This window comes from Canis lupus, chromosome 17 (assembly GCF_011100685.1).
Source record: "Canis lupus familiaris isolate Mischka breed German Shepherd chromosome 17, alternate assembly UU_Cfam_GSD_1.0, whole genome shotgun sequence".
NCBI lineage: Eukaryota > Metazoa > Chordata > Mammalia > Carnivora > Canidae > Canis > Canis lupus.
In genome coordinates this window covers 63,850,713-63,875,284 of record NC_049238.1, presented here as the reverse complement: position 1 = coordinate 63,875,284, position 24,572 = coordinate 63,850,713, and the positions used below count along the sequence as shown (strand labels likewise).

Here is a 24,572-nt window from a genome sequence, read left to right as displayed (position 1 = left end):
CCCCTTCACAATTGAGGTAGGAGATGGGAGGATGGCCACCTCTAATGGAAAAACCAGACCGATCTCATTTTCTCTTTGCTTTTCAGCCTTAGAAACCAAACAAACCTGTAAAGCTTTATGTGTCTATTTTGCTAATCATTATATATCCTCAGCCCCCAGCATCAGGCCTAGCATATAGACATGCAATAAATCTTTGTGGAACAGATGAAGCAATTGTGCCATTGTGATGCGTTGCATTAAAAGACTGCCATAAAATTTCAGTGTGAATGTTGTGAATTATTAAATTTTACAGCTTGTTCTTTTGTGGCTGCAACATACTGCCTTCTGGTTTTAATGTTAACAGATGCGTAGGTGCTTGTTGCATGTGTTTTCCTAAAATACATTTTTTTTCTGCATGAATCTGATTTTATTTATTTTAGGCAGCTTCTGACAAGTTGAAAGAGCAGCTTGAGAAGCAGGAACTATAATTAAGGAAGCATTTGGATGTAAGATATCATTTAGAATTGGGCACAAGTGTTGTGTTTAGTCTGCATACAACTTGGAGGTGATAAAGCTATCTTCTGAGGCTTAAGCTAGATGCAGTTTAGGTTGAAATGAATAGCTTTGCCAGAAGTGAGATGTCTTTAAACAGTCTATTGTTAGATAAAATAAGCAGCAGCTAGGGTCAAAACTGTTTCAGTCCTTTGAGAAAAGCAACTGCCATACCAGATTCTTAAAAGGAAATCTCTTTTTATTTGTAGTTTTTTTATTTGTCTTTGGGTTTCTGTAATATATAAAGATTTTATTGTTAGTATGTCTATAATTCTTGCTTAACAACAAACACCTGTTGGACTTCTCTAATATGGCAGCTTACTAATTTCTTCCATTTAGTATTCTTTCTTAATTCATGCTTAGTGGGTTAAAAAGGTTTTAATAGTTATGATTGTTTTTTCCTTATGTTAAAGTGAAAAAAGCTTATCTTTTTTTCCCTCACTTTCAAAATAGGTTTTTTTTTTCCTGGGCATAAAATCTATTCTTCAACCTTGCAACTTTGAATAAAACCATATGGGTTCACTCTTGCTGCTAGATAAATTGCAGGTCACATTGGCAAGGGTTGGGCTTTTATAGGGATATATTTATTATAAAGGTCCCAGATCCTACATATAGAGCTATAATTATAAAAGAACTTCATTCATTTTCTAAAATTTCTGCAAAGTGCCAGATTGCAACTACACCCTTCTAGAAGAACCCCCACCATAATTACTTTTCTCCCCAAAATATAAAAGCCTCCTCATTCTTCTATTGCAGCCAAGACATGTTTGGCATAGAACCAGGAAAGCCAGTATAAAATAGTGTAATATTCAGCTTTTCTATATTTAAAGTCTGATTGTTACAGAGGCCATTTATACTGTATTTGGTCCTAATTGAACTTTTATATAAAGTGATTTTCTGTTTTACAAGAGATTACGTCAGAGTAAAACATTCTTTGTGAAAGTCTTTCTCTTTGACCAGTTTATTTTCATGAATGAGAACACTATAGGAATCCCTTCCACAGTGAAAACAAATTACGTTGCTCATGAACTAACTGTCCCAGGGAGGCTGGGGTGGAGTCACACAGTTCAAAAGAGAGCCTCAGCTCATTAAGTCTAAGCAGATCTAGGAGATGGCTTCCCTGTGAAGTCTGACTACTCCAGAGAAAGGTGGAGGACCCTTAGTGGCCATTTTAAAAAATAAAAAATAAATTTGATTGTTTATAAAAGTTAGATCAAATCGTTTATTTTTGAGTCATCCACATTGGGTATATTATATTTGCAAGTCTTAGATCTGATGTCATATCAGATTTTATTAAGATTTTTAGATTTATATTCATAACCTTTATTATAAAACATGTTTGAGAAAGGAATTAATCAGTGGGCATTTTGGCCATATTTTAATTTTTTTATAGTTGGAAAGGCTAATATTTTTTATTCCTGCTCTCTCTGAGTGAAGTCCATATGTGAAATCCCAGCTTTCCAAAAAAGAGGCATAACGAAAATTGCTAGGCACTCTACAAAACTATCGATTAGAATATTCAATTAAGTGCAGCTGTTAAAAGCATGGAGGTTTCAAATCAAGATTAGAGCAGTGCCATTTAATTGTGTGATCTTCAACCAGTTATTTACCTTGTAAGCTTTATCAGTAAAATGATATAATTATTGTGAGGATTAAATGAAATAGCAAATGCTATTTGAGGTGCTCAGTGCTCATTTACTCTTAGTTATTATTATTAAAACATAAGTTTTACAGCCCATCCATTTTGAATAAAAGCATATTCCATAAAGCAAGACATACTGATAATATGCTATCTTCATAAGAAAGATGAATCTTTAGATTAAATCTTTGTTGTCAATAAGGCTTATACTTTAGCTTGTTTTTCTTAGGGAATTGATGATTTTGAGTTGATCCATCCCTGCCCCCACCACCAAAAGCATGTATTTTGAGACAGCTGACAGGGGTTAAGGGTGTGCTCTGGGGCATGAAACAGATGTTATGTTATATCCCCCTTCCCACCCATAATGCAAACAGGAAATACAGGGACAAAGTGGAAGCCTTTTTAGAATTTATTTTTTTCACATTGATTTCATTGTGTATTTCTCTATTGTTTGATTTGGCATACTGTTATATTTTTTTTTTTTTAAACAGCTTTATTGAGGTATAATTGACACACAATAAGCTGCATATACTTAATGTGTATAAATTAATGTTTTGTTAGATGTATACCTTCATGCAATATTACTACAATTAAGAAAAGGAACATATCCACCCCTCCCCCATCTTCCTCTTGCCCCTCTGTAATCCTTTTACCTAATAACCTTCCCCACTCACCCAACCCACTAATCCACTAGAGATTAGTTTGCATTTCCTAGAATTTTATATAAGTGGAATCATAAAGAAGGTACATTTTTTTTCTTGGTCTGGTATTTCATTCAAGTATGATTATCTGGAGACTCATCCATGTTGTTATTGTATTGATAGTTCATTCCTTTTATTACTGACTAGTGTTTCGTTTCCAGTTTTGAACTGCTGCAAATAAAACTACATATACAAGGCTTTGCATAGACCTACGCTTTCATTTCTTTTGGATAAATACCTAGGAATGGAATGGCTCTATTACCTGGTGGGTGTATGTTTGTTGTTATTACTTTAAGAAACTGCCAAACTTTTCCAAAGTGGTTATACTACTTTGCATTCCCACCAGCTATATATAAGTGTTCTAGTTGTTCCACATCCTTACCAACACTTGGTATGGCCAGTCTTTTTAATCTTAGCCTTTCTAATAGATGTGTAATATCTCATTGTAGTTTTAATTTGCATTTCCTTATTGACTAATGATGTTAAGCACCTTTTCATGTGCTTCTTCACCATCTGTATTGTTTTCTGATTCAAATTTTTTGACTGTTTTTAAAATTGAATTGTTTTCTCATTTTGGGGTTTTGAGGATTTTTTTATATATCTACATGCAAGTCCTTTATTAGATCTTGATCTTGCAATTATTTTCTCCCAATTGGTGGCTTGTCATTTCATTCTCTTCACTGCATCTTTTTAAGATTTCATTCATTTATTTGAGAGAGAAAGCATGGGGAGGGGAGGTGGGGGAGAGACGACAGAGGGACAAGCAGACTCCCTAGCGAGCAGGAAGCACAATGAGGGGCTCAATCCCAGGAGTATGAGATCATCACCTGAATCAACGTCAGACACTTAACTGACTGAGCCACCCAGGTACCCCTTAACTGTATCTTGTGAAGAGTAAAAGTTTTTCATTTTGATGAAGTCTAATTTCTCAATGTTTCTTTAATGGATTTTGCTTCTTTGCCTAAACCAAGGTCAGAAAGGTTTTCTCCTGTGTTTTTTTTCTATAATTTTATAGTTTAAGTTTTACACTTAGGTCTATGATACAACTTCACTTAATTGATTTGTTATATAGTACAACGTGTGGATCCAAGTCTTTTTTTTTTTCATATGGCTGTCCAATTGTTCTAGCACCATTGGTCAAAAAGACTGACCTTTCTCTGTAGAATGGCCTTGACACCTTTGTCACATCAGTTTTTCATATATTTATGGGTTTATTTCTAGACTCTTTTTTTGTTCCGTCGATCTATCTTGGTGCCAATACCACATTTTCTTTTTTTAAAGACTATTCATGAGAGACACAGAGAGAAAGGCAGAGACATAGGCAGAGAGAGAAGCAGGCTCTGTGCAGGGAGCCTGATGCGGGACTTGATCCCAGGACCCCAGGATCACTACCTGAACCAAAGGCAGATGCTCAACCACTGAGCCACCCAGGTGCCCCACATTTTCTTGATTATAATGTAACCTTATACTAAGTCTTAAAATCAGGTAGTGTTAATTTTCCAACTTGTGGTTTTTCCAAAGTTGCTTTGGTTATTCGTGCTCCTTGGCATAGCCATATGATTCTTAAAATCACCTCATCAATTTCTCTAAAAATCCTATTGGGATTTTGATTGAGATTGCATTGAGTCTATAGATCAATTTGGGGAGAATTGAAATCTAAAAATATTGTCTTTTCTAATCCACGAACATATATTTCTCTCCATTTATTTAGGTCTCTCAGCAGCACTTTATAGTTTTCAGTGTATATAGGCCTTTCCTATCTTTTGTCAGATGTATCACTAAGTATTTACTATTTTTTATATTATAAATGGCATTTTTAAATTTTTTTTAAAGATTTTATTTATTTATTCACAAGGGACACAGAGAGAGAGGCAGAAACACAGGCAGAGGGAGAAGCAGGCTCCATGCAGGAAGCCCGATGTGGGACTCAGTCCCGGGACTCCAAGATCACACCCTGGGCCAAAGGCAGGCGCTCAAACACTAAGCAACCCAGGCTTGTTTTTTAAATGTTAGTTTCTGTTTATTATTCTACAAAAATAAAATTGATTTTATATATTGATTCTTTATTCTGCAACCTTGCTAAACTAACTTAATAGTTCTAATAGCCTTTTTATAAATTCCATTGGATTTTCTACAAGTAATCATGTCTGCAAATAAAGACAGTTTATTCATTTTTTTCTGATTTAAATTTTTTAAAATTTTTCTTGCCTTATTGCAAGAATCTCCAGTACACTGTCAAAAATAATGACGGTATCTTTGTCTTGTTCCTGATCTTAGGGGAGAAACACGCAGTTTTTCGTCATTAAATATGTTGACTGTAATTTTTTAACAAATGTTCTTTATCAAGTTGAGGCAGTTTCCTTCCACTTCTAATTTGCTCAGAGTTTTTATCAGGAGGGACTATTGGATTTTGTCCTGTGGTTTTGCTGTATAAATTGAGAAGATAATTAGTGGGCAGCCCCAGTGGCCCAGCGGTTTAGCGCTGCCTTCAGCCCGAGGTGTAATCCTGGAGATCTGGGATCGAGTCCCCCATCGGGTTCCCTGCATGGAGCCTGCTTCTCCCTCTGCCTGTGTCTCTGCCTCTGTGTGTGTGTGTCTCTCATGAATAAATAAATAAAATATTTTTTTAAAAAACAAAAAAACAACTAATTATCTTTTTTTTAAGATTTTATTTATTCATGACAGACAGAGAGAGAGAGAGAGAGAGAGATGCAGAGGCACAGGCAGAGGGAGAGGCAGGCTCCATGCAGGAAGCCCAATGCGGAACTCAATTCCCAGGTCTCCAGGATCACGCCCTGGGCTGAAGGCGACGCTAAACTGCTGAGCCACCCGGGCTACCCAAGATAATTAGTTTTTATGTCCTAGCTTTTTGTCTGAAATACTGTTTGAAAAAGAGCTTCCTCCCTTTCTTACTGACCTTCTCTTATTTGTTTTTTTCTTATCTTTATTGATGACTGCAAATTATATAAAGAGTAATTTATAAATTATCTTCTTTGTAATATATGAAGAATTGTCTTTCAATCATCCATATATAAGTACAAGCATACCCTATTTTATTACACTTCACAGATACTGAGTTGTTGTTTTACAAATTGAAATTTTTTAGCAACCCTGCATTAAGAAAGTCTATTGGTATCATTTGTCTTTTTCTTTTTCTTTTTTTTTGTTAATGTTTTTGAATTAGAGTTTGTTTCTTTCTTCCAAATTTTTATTTAAATTCTAGTTAGTTAATATATAATGAAATGTTGGTTTCTGGAATAGAGTTTAGTGATTCATCAATTACATGTAACACCCAATGCTCATCATAACAAGTCTCCTCCTAAATACCCATCATCCATTTAACCCATTTCCTACTCACCTCCCTCCCTCAATCCTCAGTTTGTTCTCTATCATTAAGAGTCTCTTATGATTTGCCTCCCCACCTTCTTTTTTTCTTCCCTTCCCATATGCTCATGTTTTGTTTCCTAAATTCCACATATGAGTGAAATCATGTTATTTCTCTTTCTCTGACTGACTTCTTTAACTTAGCATAATATACTCTACCTCCATCCATGTCATTGCAAATGTCCCGATTTCATTCTTTTTTGATGGCTGAGTAATATTCCTGTGTGTGTGTGTGTGTGTGTGTGTGTGTGTGTGTGTGTGTGTGTCACATCTCTATCCATCCATCAGTCAATGGACATTTGGACTCTTTCCATAGTTTCGGTATTGTTGATAATGCTGCTATAAATATCAGAGTGCATATACCCTTCAAATCTGTATTTTTGTATTCTTTGAGTAAATACCAAGTAGTACAACTGCTGGATCATAGAGTAGTTCAATTTTAATTTTTTGAGGAATATCCATACTCTTTTCCAGAGTGGCTGCATCAAATTGCATTCCCAACAGTGTAAAAGGGTTCCCCTTTCTTTGTATCCTCACCAACATCTGTGGTTTCCTCTGTTGTTAATTTTAGCCATTCTGACAGGTGTGAGGTGGTATTTCATTGTGGTTTTGGTTTGTATTTCCTTGATGATGAGTGATGTTGAGCATCTTTTCATATGTCTGTTAGCCATCTGGATATCTTCTTTGGAAAAATGTCTGTTCTTGTCTCCTACCCATTTCTAAACTAGATTATTTGTTTTTTAGGTATTGAGTTTAATAAGTTCTTTGTAGATTTTGGATACTAACCCTTTATCAGATATATCATTTGCAGATATCTTCTCCCATTCCATAGGTTGCCTTTCAGTTTTGTTGATTGTTTCCTTCACTGTACAGAAACTTTATCTTCGTGAAGTCCCAATAGTTCATTTTTGCTTTTGTTTCCCTTGCCTCTGGCAACATTTATTGACCTTCTCTTAGATCAAATAGAGTGATGTGGAGTAGCTTTTTCAGCTTTGCTCTACTGCTTTTAAGAAACTAAAATTCTATAATTTACTTTTTTAAATTCTGCTAAAGAGAGTTCAATAATTATTTTTCCAATGGTAAAACTTAATTGTAAAAATGAGACATCTCAAAAAAAGAAACTACTTCTGCTTTAATGAACTCTCTTTAAAGCAATTTTTATCCTTTGTCTCTATTAGCTTTAATAGTTTACATCTTCTTACTTTTTTAAAGATTTTATTTATTTATTTGGGAGAGAGAGAGAGACAGAATGAGTGGCAGGGAGGGGCAGAGAAAGAATCAGACTCCTGCTGAGCAGGGAACTGGATGCAGGGCTTGATCCCAGGACTCTGAGATGACAACCTGAGCAGAATGCAGAGACATTTAACCGAGTGAGCCACTCAGGTGCCCCTCTATCTTCTTTTTTGTTTTTGATAAATAATTTTATTTATTATTTTGGATAAATAATTGTTCTAAAGAGAAAAAAAACAAACTATTATATTTTTCACCTTCTGATAGAATATTACCTCTTTCCTAGAAGTAACAGAACTAATCTATCTAATTGAAGATTAAAGATTATCTTGTCATGTTAAGTGATTTAAATTGTATTTATTATGTCATATCACTGGGCAGTAAATAGATTTCAAAATATACTGTTTATTATTTCCTAGAAAGCATTTTTTTTTCATTGTTAATTTGGACCACAGGAAGAAACTTTATTTTATTTTTAAGAAACTTTATTTTAAAGGGGATTTATTTATAGGCAACATCCCTATACTTGAATGCTGTTCCAGAGAGTTATTACAGAATAAGTAGACATAGGATTACTTCTCTATTATGCTTTTGAGTTAAAAATTCAATGTTGGTTTCTTTTATTAAATATACTAATCTCAGGACTCCTATTTATTGAGGAGAGCTGCTATAGTCTAAATAGTTTTATGTAAAAATGTATTTACATAAAAATTTTCTATACGTTACTTCCAATTACCCCCTAAACAGCTCATGATAGCATAGTTATTTTGTTCTAGTTCCAATTAATTCTTTATAAAAAGCAGTCCTTGGCTAATGGCTATATGAATTAGGTAATACATACACATGGTGGACTATTATGTTGCTATTTTATATAGCTATTTTATAAAACATGATGCATATGAAGAAGTTTTAATGGCATGGTAATGTACCTACAGTGTAATGTTAAATTTGCAAAGCAGGTCATAACATTAAATAGATCCTTTAATCTTGATTATAAAAATAACATGTATGCGTGTATATATACACAGGAAAAGGATTCAAACAAATAGATTGAAATTTGTAGTTTTATTTAATTAATTAATTTTTTGAGAGAGAAACAGTGCACACACGTGTACAAGTGAGGAGGGGGCGTGGCAGAGAGAGAGAAATCTTAAGCAGGCTCCATGCCCAGCACAGAGCCAAAGGGGAGGCTCGGTTTTACAACCCTGAGATTATGACCTGAGCTGAATTCAAGAGTCAGATGATTGACTGATTGAACCATCCAGGCACCCTTGAAATTTGTAATTTTGTATTAATAGTGCTTGTCACTGGGTAACAGAATCATAAGCACATTTTAATTTTTTTCTCCAAAACTTCTGAATTATATGTAAAAACTTTAAAATCAGAAACACTTGCTTTTAAATATAATAATCTTATACAATGGCTTCTTATTCAAATTTCTGTTTGTTAACAGTCATGCCCTAAGAAGATAATTTAGTTACATATTACTCTGTAGGAAAAGATATTAGAGCTAATTAGACCTACAGTGAAATTCTTCCCTGTTTATTGTACCTGATATTGTTAATATTCTTCTTTTCCAACCCACCCTAAATAATTCAACTGTCTCTGCCTGGAAAACCAACATAAGTTCACAAGCTACGCAATAAAAAGATCATAGAGCTTAGGGGAAGAAGAAAGAAGGCTATGATAAAGATACTTCCTCTTTATCATACCAGAGTCTAAAGAGGTATCTTTCAAACATTTTTGAAATATATTCCATCATTCTGCCACAACCCAGGACACACATATACACCAATACACATATTACACATATATGTGTATTAAGTAAAACAAAAACTTCACTAAAATATATACTAATTTTATGTTTTACTATAATATTTATACCATACTATACTATTTTTTTCTTTTGTACTTTATTTTTCATTAAATGCCGATTATGATCCTACTAACCTAGTTTCATGATCCACTTTTAGAAATTTATCCTACACATGTTACTTAGACCTATGCGATAAAATTTATGTGTAAGGATATTTATTGCAATATTGGTCATAGCAGCAAAATACTGGAAACAATTTATGTGTCTGTTAGGGTTCTGGTTGAGTAAATTATGGTATGATTACACAATAGAATACTATGCAGCTATTAAAGAGAATGAGAGATAGGTCTTTATGTATAACACTCTATGAGATATAGTAAGTGAAAAAATAAGGTATGGAGCAGTGGGCATAGGGGAAAAAAAAGGAAGAAACAGTATTAAGTTGCAGCTGGTGAAGCCAGAAATACATCTCACAAAACCTCTTCTTTGTTTCCTCTTGGCTTGGTTCCTTTGAGAATGATAGGAGCTCCCAAAAAGTGTTTTACCCTGAGAAGAGAATGAAATTGCTGAATGGGATGTACCAGTTCACTGGTGGGTACTCTGGCAGAAAAGAGCCAAAAGAAGCAGGAAAAGCTGGTCATATATATGGACTATTTCTAAATTGGGTATTTATAAAAATGAGGACTACATTCTTAAGTGATTGAGTGTCTTTGTTGCATTCAGAAAAACATTGAGCCCCAGAAAAAACAGCTGACTCTTAAGAGTGATTATCTGATATCAACTACTTGCTATACTGCGTTTTATCACATCATTGTTCATGTTAGAAATTATGGCCTTTAGGGGTTTAAGAGTGAAGATTCAAAAAAAAAAAAAAACAAATTTCTCACTTAATCGACATCTTCCTGTGGTCTGTTTTTCATATGCCTTTGAGGCAAGAAAGGGGGAATTCAGCTTGTAGAACACTGCCTATTTAGAGAACACACAATACTCTAGCAGCTGGGGAGAGGCTTCCGAGATTATATAGCAGTGGGGGATTTCATTGCATTTATTCAGCCTGAAACTAAAACAAATAAAAAAGGGAAACTGCTTATTCCTGTTATTTTGACTTCCTCTTATTGTGTCTTCCTTACATGTGTGAGCCTTGTGATTTGGGATTAATCAGTTCTTATTTCTGTTTGCTCCCCTTAAAGAGAAGAGAAAGGAAGGCAGAGAGGTTGCTTGCAAAATTAAAGCCCGTGGTCTGTCATTTAGAATTTCAGTTTAGCCAGTTATAGTAATAATTGGAAAGACAGGAGGAAACCTTCTTGTATGTTTGCTGCAAATCTTTATGGCCAGGGAGCATATATCGAATGAAACAGGGAATTTTATTATGTAGAAATTTATTTCCTTAGAAAAGCAGATAAATGTATCTATTCTACCAAACTAGTTACATCCATGCACAAGATTGCTCATTGAAGTATTGTTTAATGCAGTATTAGAAAACTATAAACAGCCTAAATGTCCATTAATAAGATATAACAACATCAACTGGTATATCCTTACTATGGCATATTATGTAATTGCTTTTTTTAATGAAAAAAAAGAACAAGCAATTACTGACTCATTAGAAAGATCTCTGACACACGATAAATTAAAAAGTACACATATACACATTTCTGGATATGCTTGGAGAAAATCTTAGAGGATACCCATTATACTAAGAACTCTTGAGGAGGAAAGAGAAATTGAGTTGTGTTTAGAAGGACTTTGGCTTTGTCTATGAAATTAAAACTTTTATTAGAAATATTCATTTATGATGACATTAAGATAAAAATTATATTTTAAGAAATATAGTATGAAGGGCACGTGGGTGGCTCAGTCAGTTAAGCATTTGCCTTCAGCTCAGGTCATGATCCTGGGGTCCAGGGATAGAGCCTCACATTAGGCTCTGTGCTCAGTGGGGAGCCTGCTTCTCCCTCTGCATTTGTCCTTCCCCTCTTCTCTTGCACACGCTCTCTCTCTCTCTCTCTCAAACAAATAAAATCTTTTTTAAAAAAGAAATAAAATAAAAAAAAAAAGAAATATATTATGAACTGGAACATTAAGGAGTTAAGAACAACATTTACTTCCTAACTGTCTTCATTTCTAAATAGTTTATACTCTCACATAAATCTGTATTAATTCTAAAATAGTTAAGGGGGTAGAGACAAGCCTAGCATGCCTAGGGAAAGCATAAGCTTGTTACCACCACATCCTTAATTTTCTCCCAAAAAGAGCAAAGAGTAAATTTCCCAATCTTCTTCAAATTCTGCTTTTGAACAGAAAGGTTCAATATTTAAAGGTAAAGGAATACTAAAGGTTCTTAATTTAAAGCAGATACTTTCACAGGTCATGGACGCAAATTAAATAGAGCTGACAGTGTACGTATGAGGAACTGTGTGACTAAAAGTTCAAGAAATGCTATTATCATAGCAGGAGACCTATAACCCTTCAAAGTATTTTTCCTGGCTTCAGTTTCATATCTGTAGTTCATAATATTCCATTGTTCCCTGCGTTCCCTAACTGATCCCTAACAACAAAAAAGTATTTTCTGCTTCCGAAAGCCAACCCCACCTAGTGAATGCTAAAATATGCATAACTTCAAAAAAATTATTTTAATCTAATTCGTGAGCTGTCTGTTCGACAAAAGACTGAATTCACTGGTAGAAAAGAGTATGTGACTGTGTTATTAAAATCAGAAGTTTCTGTTCTTACTGACTGAAAACTTGATCCATAAAACCTTTCACATTACTGTACCAAATAAATTTTTCTAGAATTGAATCATTCTTAATGTAATTTCTTTTTCTTTGTCTGTACTAGATTAGTGATAATATGAAATTTATCAATTCATGTGATGAGCATCACAAATGATAGAAATTTTCATCTCTCTCTTTATGTCTGATATTTCTCTTTTGACTAAATGTAAGCACCGTGAGGGATGGATACTTAATCTTATTCAGCACTGCATCCAGATATCTAGAACTTCTAAGTTCTTGCAGAAATATTTGTCATATGAGAGAATAAGTTCAGGCCTTTTAATCTAACTTGAATGTATTCAAGGCCCAAAATAGATTGTCACTTATTAATTCATATTTTTGAGAAGAGAGGCTTAACTGTAGTAATATAGTTTCATAACTTTTACTGTTAATATAATTCCCACTCGGTATATTATTTACATTTCACCCTGAACTAAGAAGGAACCATTTGTTCTTCAGACAGGATATCATGACTTGTGTTTATTTCCATATTTGCAGTAAAGGATACCAAATAATTGGGATATGTACCCTTGTTCACTATGCCTGTGTCTTGATCTAAAAAAAAAAAATGAAAGACCATACTTTAGTTTTCAAATGACATTTTACCTCGGTGCCCTTGCCTGTCGGACTGAGATGTGGTCATCTGTGTTCCCTAACTGATCAGTAGTGGGAGCTTTGTGAACCTTGTTGAAAATAGTATATTATCCTTTTCTAAACAGTACAGTATTGCTTGTATTTCTTTATCTATCTAGATACCTACAAAAATATTGTTGCCCAGACACTTGAGCTAAGAGCCTCCATGGGCATCTCTCTAAATTATACATAGCCTCTCTCTTATCTCTCAGATCTCTCATTTCTCCAGTGGGTTTTTGGTTTTACTTTGGGCTCCCACCACATCTTCCTCATCCCCCCTTTCTCTGGTTGCTCTCCAAACGGATCACTTTTCCCTTTGAAATATTTTATTTTCCCTTTAAAACCTTTCTTCCTTTCTTTCCTGGGACAAATGAAGGTCTTCTCCACATGAGGCCTAGAAGTCATTAAGGAAGAGAGTGCTGAGACAGATGTAGAGGATGGGTGGAGCCAGTGGTGCTGTTCCTTTGGAGATTAAAATGGTCAAGACCTCTCGGGTATCCCATCCTTGGCCTTGGTGACATTTAAAGTTTCCTAAAGGTATTGCCACCCTTTAGAGTAAAAAGGAAGTGCTCTAAGACTGATGAATCACTGATCTCTACCTCTGAAACTTAATAATACATTATAGGCTAATTAATTGAATTTAAATTTTTTTAAATGTAAAAAAAGAAAAAAAGAGTACAACAAACCGGAATTATCCCAGTGGGATGAATAGACAGAAAATTGATGATCCCATAATTCCCTTGTTTCTTCAACAAAATAAATGTATATATTTTTCATACTGTTAAAAAACAACAAAAGGAAGTGCTCTCATATGTCCAAACAAAAGCTAATCTCTGTTCTTCCCATCCATACATATTCTAATCCATTTGCTATACTTTTATGGTGAGGATAAAGACGGGCTTGGTGAGGATTACTTGGACTTGGTAGGAGCAGGGGTTGACTTGAGTGTGCGTTTCACTGTATATTTACCCAATACTTGACTGTGGTGGTGAATATTGCCAGTTAACATTTAAGAAGTTATCATGAAACGCCCCTGATGCACTTCGAGCCCACTTTTCCCATCTCAGTCTTGGCTGCTTTACTCCACTTCCTCTTCTGTTCTCTAAAGAAGAACAATCCAAAAAATAAATAAATAAATAAAAAATAAAGAAGAACAATCCATCCCTACTTTGGGTCCCCAGTCTTCCTGTCTGGCCGCTGGTCTAACCACATTCCCTCTACACGAGTCCATGTGACAGTAGAGGTTGCCACCTTCCCAGCCTCTGACTTGTGACAAGGGCTTATTGTCGCTTATCATGGCATCACAGATACTCTGTTCTATGAGGTAGGCCCCTGCTCCTGCCTGCCCGGCCTGACTGCTTGCTTTCCCCAAGGTGTGGCTGTCAAACCCCATGAGTCCCCTGTCCCGTTTCTCCTGCTCAGGCTCTATGCTCCCGCCACCCTCCTCAGCCCCCACAAACTCCTTAGTCTCGTTTCCTCACTACATTTCTCCATGTGAACATTGCCCCCTCTTCAGCTGTGCTAATAAGGACCCTCCCCATGACCTGAGCTCTCTGAGCAGCTGGGTTCTTGCCACACTGTCTTGTAGTATCAGACTGTGTGTGTAATTTAAGAGACTCACCTTGAAAAAGGTTCTAGAGTCAAGACTCATCCCATAATCATACACCTCCCTCTGTAGAATCCCCTAACTACAGCGAAAAGACTTGTCACTGAGCTCTTTTAAAACAGTTTTGCACTGGGAAGTTGTTTTCTGCCCAGCTGATATGGGGTGACTGAAGGAGGCTGAGCACACCTCTCTTACAGAAGCTCTTCAAGGTCACAGTTTACATAAAGGATCACATGCAGGTTACCGGCTGTGGTCTGGGTCCCTTAGGCCACACTTCAGAGACATTTTTGGATGATAGGTCCCCCCTCGACCTCATGGCGTTTCCTGTGATTCATTAAATTATTGATAGTCCCGTTTCTCTGCCAGAACCCGCCCACTTCCAGGGCCCGCCTTTTCCTTCCTATTCCTTCTGCGTGTAAGGTCTGAGTCTTAGAAAGTCCTGATCAAATAAACTGTACTTGGTGTTCCTCTAAATATGAATGATACTGTTTAGAAAACATTTAAACAAACTGAGGCAGTTTGTTTATTTCTGCCGTTAGGCCTTGAACTTGTCTGGCAAATTTAAGCTCCTTAAGAGCAGGAGACTACATCTTGCTTCGACAAGTCTGTATCCCCGTTTTATTGCCCCACATCACTCAGCAGTTGTCCCAGCCAGCAAACAGTAAGTGGTCAATAAAAGCATTCAAAGCATGTGCCCTTGTGAATCAGCTGTGCGTCCAGGAAATTCTCCCAGACTTCTCCAGGGCTGCTTTGGGTTCTCTAACCCTGATAACATGGAGATTCTTTTTTTGTGTGTTGACATTTTTGTATATTTGATGTTAGGCCAAACATCTTGTGGTTTGTAGACATTTATAACATTCATTATTTTAAAATAAAAGAATAATACTGATTACTTATCACTTCTTTTAGAATTTATGTATTTACAATAGCTTAAACTGTTTAAAATCATAGATTCAGGAGTCAGACTAAGTGTGTTCTTCATTCTATTCTAGTGTTTTTCATACTTTTTTGACAGGGACACATAATGAAAAATAGACTGTATTGTGACTCAGGGGACACACAACACACACACACCCCTATATTCTTAGGTCAGAAGAAAAGGGTCTCAAAACATTACTCACAATATTTAGTGTTCTGCAATGTTTTCTGCTCTATTTCATTTTTAAGCTACTGATGGGGACTTATTAAATTGAAATTAATGCCTACAAAGTTCTGGGCAATACCTGATATGTAGTACTCATTCAGCTAACGTATTTGGTACTTATACATCATTTACAGTTCTTCCACTACTTAACTGGCTTTGTGACCTTGGGAAAGTCCCATGTGAATGTTCAATTTCTTCTATAACATGAAGACACAAGTGATGTCTACCTTTAAACTATGCTGTGAGGATTAGATGAAATGTGAAACACTGAGCACACTGCCTGGCAGGTCATAATCACTACAGTATTAGCAGCTCCTTCAATGTTTTATTGTTATTAAAATTACTTTGTTGAGGGGCATCCGGGTGGCTCAGTCAGTTAAGCATTTACCTTCCACTCATGTCATGATCCCGGGGTCCTGGGATCGCTCCTGCATCAGGAGCTTCTCCCTCTCCCTCTGCCACTCCCCCTGCTTGTGCTCTCTCTCTCCCTCTGCCGCTCCCCCTGCTTGTGCTCTCTCTCTGTGTCAAATAAATAAATAAAATCTTCTAAAAAATTTTTTTGATTACTCTAGTTCGAGCTTCCCATGTTTCTGAAACACTATATATAAAGTATATACTTCATATAACTTCATTTTCCCTTAATTCTGATTATGTATTTTTATATATATATATATTTTTTAATTTTTATTTATTTATGATAGTCACAGAGAGAGAGAGAGAGGCAGAGACACAGGCAGAGGGAGAAGCAGGCTCCATGCACCGGGAGCCCGACGTGGGATTCGATCCCGGGTCTCCAGGATCGCGCCCTGGGCCAAAGGCAGGCGCTAAACCGCTGCGCCACCCAGGGATCCCTATTTTTATATTTTTGAACTAGAAGTATAATTTAGGGGACCCCTGGGTGGCGCAGCGGTTTGGCGCCTGCCTTTGGCCCAGGGCGCGATCCTGGAGACCCGGGATCGAATCCCACGTCGGGCTCCCGGTGCATGGAGCCTGCTTCTCCCTCTGCCTGTGTCTCTGCCTCTCTCTCTCTCTGTGACTACCATAAATAAATAAAAATTAAAAAAAAAAAAGTTTAGAAGTATAATTTAGGTATAGTGAAATGTACAGACCTTAAATATTGATGCCCAGATCAATAAGTTTTGACAAGTGCACATATCCATTTGATGTACATCCTCATCAAGATGTAAACATGCCTATCACACCAAAAAGTCATCTTGTGTGTTGCCCTTCCTGGTGACCTATTCCCCTATATCCAGAGGCAACTGCTGTTATAAATTTTCTACCATAAATTATAGGTAATCATTTTTAGTTTGGGGCTGTTGTGAATAAAGCTGCTTCAGACAATTGTGTATAAGTCTTTTTGTGGATTTATGTTTTCTTTTCTTTTGGATAAATACTTAATTGAAAGAAGGCATTTTTCTAACTTTATGATTGATTTCCAGATTTATTTCCAAAGTAGTTTATACTGTTTATACTCCCACCAGCAGTATAGTGAGGGTTTTAGTTGCTCCAATCCTTTCCAACATTTGACATTGTCAGTCTTTAATTTTAACCTTTCGAGTGGCTTTCTAGTCTTGCCTTATTATTGTTTTCTTTCTTTCTTCTTTTTATTTCTTTCTTTCTTTCTTTTCCTTTCTTTCTTTCTTTCTTTCTTTCATTCTGTTCTTTCTTCTTCTTTTCCTTCTTCGGTGTCGTTCTATTTTTTTTTTCTTTCTTTCTCTTTCTTGTTTCTCTTTCTTATTTTTTTTCTTCGTTCTACAAGGCATTTTCTTTTCTCCTGTTCTTTCTTTCCTTTCTTTCATTTTCTTTCTATTTCTTCTGTCTATCTTTGTCTTTCTTTGATCTTTTCTTCGCTGTCTTCTTTTCTTCTTTCTTTCCTGGGACAATGAAGGTCTTCTCCACATGAGGTCCAAGAAAGTCATAAGGAAGAGAGTGCAAATCTCTACATCTCTTTGGAATCACTAATGAGTTGATTACTTTGTCTCTTTTTTTTTTTTGTTAAATTTTTTTTTTTTAAATTTTCATTTATTTATGAATAGTCACAGAGAGAGAGAGACGGCAGAGACACAGGCAGGAAGGGAGAAGCATGGCTCCATGCACCTGGAAGCCTGATGTGGGATTCGAAATCCCGGGTCCTCCAGGATCGCCGCCCTGGGGGCCAAAGGCAGGCGCCAAACCGCTGCGCCACCCAGGGATCCCTGATTACTTTTCATGTGCTTTTTGGCCACTGGTATTTTATCTTTGGGTCTGTGATCCATCCTTGTTTTTTGTGTACAGAATGAGATAAATGTCAACTCTCATTACACAATCACCTGAATGAAGAGATTAGGATCTAATGTACCATTAAAATTATACTTTAAAATTCTTAATTTATATTCAGAGGAGCATTAACTTGTTCGGTACTTATTGGATCTCTTTGCACATTTTCTTCCCCAGCTCAAAAAATGATTTAGGTAGACCCTAGCCCAGAATGTATGTGTAATTTGTTTCAACCATATACGTAGACCCCTCCCAATAGAACAAAGACAGCAAAACTGAATATGTTTATTTTAATTTCATTGGAAGTCTTCACAAGACTTTGGAATTGAATGCTGAAGCAGCTACATTAAGCTGTTAACCCATAGTGTTTTTTTTTATTATTTATTTAAATTTTCGTTAACAGACCGTGAACTATTGGTTTTAGGAGTAAAATTCAGTGATTCACAACTTACATGCCATATCCAATGCTCATCACAAGTGCCCTCCTTCATGCTCATCTCCCATCTTGCCCACGCCCTCCCACTTCCCTCCATCAACCCTGTTTGTTCTCTATAGTTAAGAGTCTCTTATGGTTTGTTTCCCTCTCTCCTTTTTTCCACCTTCCCATATGTTCATTTGTTTTGTGTATTAAATTCCACATCTGAGTGACATCACATGGTATTTGTCTTTCTCTGACTTATTTCCCTTAGCATAGTACTCTCTAGCTCCATCCACGTCACTGCAGATGGCAAGATTTAATTCTTTTTGATGGCTGAGTAATATTCTTGTGTGTGTGTGTGTGTGTGTGTGTGTGTGTACACACCACACCTTTATCTCTTCTGTCAGTGCCACAGGAATCCCTAAAATTTGAAGTTTTGAAATCCAGTCACGTGCCTGAGATAAAAGAGCTTGAACACAGGCAGGTTTAAGGCAGGGACTGGACAGGAGCCAGGGGACACAGGAGTGGTGATTGATTGCTCTCCTGTGAGGGCTTCCTGAGTAGTGGAGGCCGTGAACTTTCAGCTGGGGGCCACAGGAGCCATTGTCATCCCACCCCTCAGTGCTCCGTAATAGAGGCCAGAGCTGCTTACACCGAGCCCCACCCTCCCGGGCCCTGCAGGTGCATCTCTACCAGGACAAGTCCACAGGCACCAGCACCACAGGCCCCTCCCCCAGAAGACCTGCACAAATACCTGCCCGGCTCTAAGGCTGCTGATCATGCAGTGCTGCAGCGCTTCAGCTCTACAGGAAATAGGATCTAGCTTCCTTTATACCCATATTCTCATTCTATCAACAAGCAGCCTACCAGCTGCAAGTATAACACTTATAGCTATTTGTCCTAAACTTACCATTTTTAGTCTTCAAAGAATTTAGTGCACTTTAGTCAAATAAAAATAAATGGTTATCTATCTTTATGTAAATAATTGATTTTATAAACATCCGTGGCTGCAAACTGACTCCAAAAGGAATCTTTGAAGCTCATTCTACTTAAAGTCAGTTTGCTAAATGTATAGGTTAATATTACCTTAAATGATTTTACTAAATGAATCATAGATTTTATTAACAGTGAAATAAAATATTGACCTTACTAAAATGGTGAGTTAGGAGAGGCTGAGACATCAGGAAAGAGCTAGAAACTGAACATCTGTTCAATGCTTTGAGCATAAGTAGAAATACAGGACATAGGAAGAAGAAAGTGTATGAGAAGTGCTTTTTCCTTTGCATCATTACAGTCTGGCAAGGAGAAAAAAACAGAAAACTGGGAAATGTTTAATCATAATGCAGGAGATAAATACCACTTAATGATATTACAGAAAATGTTACAGAGCAGTTCAGGATTAATCACTAAATAAATACTGTTAAACAGGTTCCCGATATGTTTTTAGTGATGTATTACTTTGGAGTTGTCTGTGGATTGGTGAGAATCTTAAATCTCCAGGAGCAGGTTTAGTCATTGGGTCTAAAATGAAGGAAAACCTAGACTTTAAACTCGGTTGTTGAAAAATTAATTCCTATTTATAGTACTTACTACGTACCAGGTACTTATAAGAACCATGTTATATTTATTACTCATTTAATTTTACAACAAACCTATAGGTAGATTGTTACCCTCATTTTACAGATGAGAGATCTGAGGTACAGAGAAGTTAAGGGAATTGCTGAGAGTATATAGATAGAAAGTCGTAGAGCCAGATACAATCCCAGTTCTGGTAGGCTCCAAAGCCAAAATTATTAAAGAAAATAAATGTATAGAAAAGGCTGAAATTTGAGGAAATAGCATTAATGGTTAAGTGGAAAGAAAACTGGATTTTCAATAATATGTGAGAAGTATTTTTTAAATGATGAAAATTTTCATGTCAAAGTTTGTACTATTTTCAAAAATTAAAGTTGAATTCAAATGTGGCTAAATCCTCTCTGATTAATATTGTCAAACATTGAAATTCAGTTTTCTTTGAGCAAGTAAAAGGAACTTCAGAACAGAGGGCACATTTCTTATAATGTTGTTGTCATCTTTTATCCAGAATGGTGGTTGCTTTATTTCTAGTTACTCAGGTAGCTACTTATAGTTTATCAGGGACTCCAGAGTATAAATATTTGAGGATTAGTAGATTCAACTTGTGTGTGAAAAGGACAGCTTTTTAACATGCTTTTGGTGCTGCATTAAGTACAACCATCCTGGAATTGTGTTCTCTGGTCTTTCTGGTCTCTGGTATAGAGAGATATTTAGATATTTTTTAAGGTACAAAATTTGTATTGCTGATTACTTTTTTTTTAATATGGTGAAAAAATTTATATTTAGATTTATAGGTGGCTGGACTCCGTTAACATGATCCTAATTTTGTTGGCAACATCCAAAATATCATTGTCAGGAGCCAGTCGAACATATGCTTTCTTCTCTCCATCAGGCCTGATCAAGGTGTTGACCTTGGCAACATCAATGTCATAGAGCTTCTTCACAGCCTGTTTGATCTGGGGTTTATTGGCCTTGACATCCACAATGAACACAAGTGTGTTGTGTCTTCTATTTTCTTCATGGCTTACTCGGTAGTCAGGGGGAACTTGATGATGGCATAGTGATCAAGCTTGTTTTCTCCTGGAGGCTCTTTCGAGGATATTTGGCTGCCTTCGGAGACGCAGGGTCTTGGGTCGTCGGAATGTAGGTGACTGACGACGTATGGATCTTTTTTTTGTGACTATGCACGCCTTTCAGCACCGCTTTCTTAGCTTTCAAAGCCTTTGCTTTGGCTTCGGCTTTGGGAGGGGCAGGGGGCTTCCTTCTTTGTCTTCCTTGCCATCTTTGTGCCATCTTTCCCTGATTACTTTTTAAAGTAGCACTTCAGAATTGGCAATAAATTGCAGAGATGTATCCTAATCCCTTTGTGGTACCAGTCTGAGTCTTGAAAATAAAACGTGTACTTGAATGCAAACCCCCAGTTAAGTGGGTTTAAAATCTACACTTTTAGATTTGGAACCATTTTTCATATTGGTGATTATCATCCAAAGAATAAAGGGGTTGATTTCCTCTTTTAAGATTGGAAAAAAAAAAAAGCACAGATAGATAGATACACCCATACACATTTACTGTAATAGTATTACTATTTTACTATACCATATATGTTGTACTGCTTAGTATGTTTTATACTATTTATATATATTATATGTGATATTGTAAGAGTATAATAATATTGGGGAAGGGAGAGGAGGTGACTTGTTTCATATTTTTTGAAGTTTGTGATAGCAAAGCTGAAAATGTTGGAGAGCGAGCAAAGCAGACTCTGAGGATATTATATAATTTACTTTAAGCTTTCAGTAGTGGTGGTGTTTTCATTCAGTCTGTGACAGGAAAAATGAGTAATAGATGACTACTGTGTTTTGTCTGCTGTAAACAATACCCTTTATCAGTGAATCTGTCTAACCAGCCAATTATATTCCCGTTGTCTGAAATTAAAGAACATGATGTTTTTCTGACAATGTAGAAATTTCTGTTCAATTAAAATATATGTTGTCGGTAAAGTGAAAATAATGAAATTGCAAAAAATTGATTGATTTTAGCTGTAGTACTTGAATTCCTCCCCAAAAAAGTCAAATCCATATCATTTAAAATTTTTATAAAATACTGAAATACCATTAAAGTATTTAAAACTCAGCCTTGACCGTAGGGACTTGGTCTCTAAATTTTACTTTAAGATGTAAACAGTGGTGGCGTATCTAGTCATCCACCTTGTGGTAGCCAGCTGCCAAGACAGCCTCTACTGACACCCCACCCCACCCCGCAGCTGATAGTCACGCCCTTGTGACCAGAGGAATACATCACAAGTGATGGTATGTCACTTCTGAGATTGTTACAGAAGACATTGGAAGGCCCATCTTAGTGGCAGTCTCTCTCTCTGCCCTCCCCCTTCTCTCGCCCTCCCCCTCCCTTTTTCTTTCTCTCTCTCCCTCTCTCTCTCTCTCTCTCTTTTTCTCTCTCTCTCCCCGTCACTTGCTCTGTGGGAAGCCAGCATATGCAAGGAACCAAAGCCTGTGCCAACATCCCAGTAAGCTAGGAACTGGATGCACCAGCCTTCGCTGTGTCTTCAGATGACTGCAGCTTTAGCCAACAGCTCCACTGCTACCTCAGGAGACAGAGTCAGAACCACCCTGCTCAACCCCTCCCAGACTCCTGACCATCAGAAACTGTGGGAGATTTAAAAAAAAAAAAAAAAAAAAAAAAAGGTTTACTGTTTGCACTGTTAAATCTGAGAGTGATTTGTTATGCAGGAATGGATAACCAATACACACCTCCCCTAAAGCTCTTTTCATTCAATTCTTAACATCTATTTTTGGTTGTTGTTATTATTTGTTCTGTTAAACCTGTCATCCCTACAATCCACCCAAGGCATTAAATTGGTTGAAAAAGGGGCAGCCTGAGTGGCTCAGCAGTTTAGTGCCGCCTTAGCCCAGGGCGTGATCCTGGAGACCTGGGATTGAATCCCATGTCGGGCTCCCTGCATGGAGCCTGCTTCTCCCTCTGCCTGTGTTTCTGTCTTCTCTCTCTCTCTCCTCTCTCTCTCTCTCTCTGTGTGTCATGAATAATAAATAAAATCTTTAAAAAAAATTGGTTGAAAAATACCATATTCCATCTCCCATTTTCCAATCCAGTGTTTGGTTATAATAAATACAGACTTTGAATTCACTTTTCCCATATCTGGGCCCCCTATTAGAATGTACTTAAAGAATTGTTTTGTGACAAGGAGCTCTTTTTAGATTATTCCACAGATTCTTTTCATTTATGTGCAAAACCACCAATTTTGTATAACTTGTAATTACTATGCAAGTGATTATGGAATTACTGTGAACTACTTCAGGAGAAAACAGACAGCTTAACAACTGTTCTCAGAGAAGTCTGAGACCTCACCAAAGAAGCTCTTCATCTATTACTGGTAACTCAGTGATACTTAATAATTATACAGTTATACAGGATAATAACAGCATGGGTTTTTAAAAGGCAGGTTTTTAAGGATTAGTTAACTATACTCCAACCTGAGAGACAGCATCTCAGCAGATCTGTCACAGTCATGAATTATACTCCTAGCTCCTGCTCCCCCAATACACTTCCTCTGTGTTGCTCTGAAAGGGAGAAGGCTGTAGAAATACTCAGGTTTCCGTTTCCTTTTCTCTGCCACCAAAGTCAGGACCAATAATCCTTCCTTTACCATCGCTCATCAGACAGAAATGAGAATCATGAATAAGCAAGGTGATAAGAAAGGCGGCATTTCAAAATGTTTTTCAGAGAGTCTTTTTTCCTCTTGCCTCATTTGCCTAAGCATTTTAATTTTTTTAAAGATTTTATTTATTTATTCATGAGAGACACAGAGACGAGAGAGAGGCAGAGACACAGGCAGAGGGAGAATCAGGCTCCATGCAGGGAGCCTCACTTGGGACTCCATCCCAGGTCTCCAGGATCACGCCCTGGGCTAAAGGCGGTGCTAAACCTTGAGCCACCTGGGCTCCCACTAAGCATTTTTCTGAACCTGGATTTGCCTTTAGGACATTAATAGCTACAAACAAGGACTTTCATTGAATCCTGGATTGTTAATCTCAAGGTTTTACACCCTCAACTGAAAGAAACAGATGTTCTTGGCGAAAGGAAAATATTGATGAGTCTGTTATTTGACACTGTTCCTTTTTAAAGTGCAACTAATAACTGTTTTTTTCTGTTTTACTCTTGCCATGATTTTAAAAAGAATTAAAATAGCCAATTCAGGAATTAGTCTATCTTTCTCTTCTCCATCCTAAAATGGAATATATAGACTATTTTGAAATTTTACTGAGGATTTTCTTTTTAGTTGGGAGCTAAAAAAATAGAAGTCTATCTTAGATTTTCAAATTCACATCCCCTTTAATTCACATGCTTACACACACACACACACGTGCATGTGCACACACTTGTAGTAAGGAAGATGGAAGATGGTTATTTTAAGATGGTAACTTGAAGGAACAAAACAGGTTGGGTCTTCATATTTCCAGTATATCGATTTTATCCAAATACCCCAAAAAAGTCATCATTCAGAATGGTTGTAATTAAGGGCCCCTGGCAGGGTCAGTCCGAGGAGCGACTGACTCTTGATCTCCAGGTCATGAGTTCAAGCCCCATGTTGGGTGTAGAATTAGATGAAAAAAAAAATCTTAAAAAAATTTTTTTAATGATTGTAGTTAAGCCAAAGTAAACCCATGGCTTCTAATGCTGCTTTGAAAACTTGCAAATTGATACCAAGACAAATTTATAGCATAAGGCAAAGTGATTCCTTGGTCTTGAACTTGGACAGTCTAATGAAGGAAGCATCACATTTTTAGCACTGAAAGATACTTCTGTGTTAAACCCCATGCTTGCTT

The 24,572-nt window shown here is 36.7% G+C and overlaps 1 non-coding gene across 1 annotated transcript in view; it reads left to right on the top strand.

Annotated features, from left to right (window-relative positions):
- CTTNBP2NL overlaps window positions 1-22,963 on the top strand; it is a 41,519-nt gene extending 18,556 nt beyond the window's left edge. The window contains exon 4 of the transcript XR_005372800.1: window positions 22,944-22,963. This is a non-coding gene — a transcript (CTTNBP2 N-terminal like). The remainder of the gene's footprint in view (window positions 1-22,943) is intronic.
- The last annotated feature ends 1,609 nt before the right edge of the window (window positions 22,964-24,572 follow it).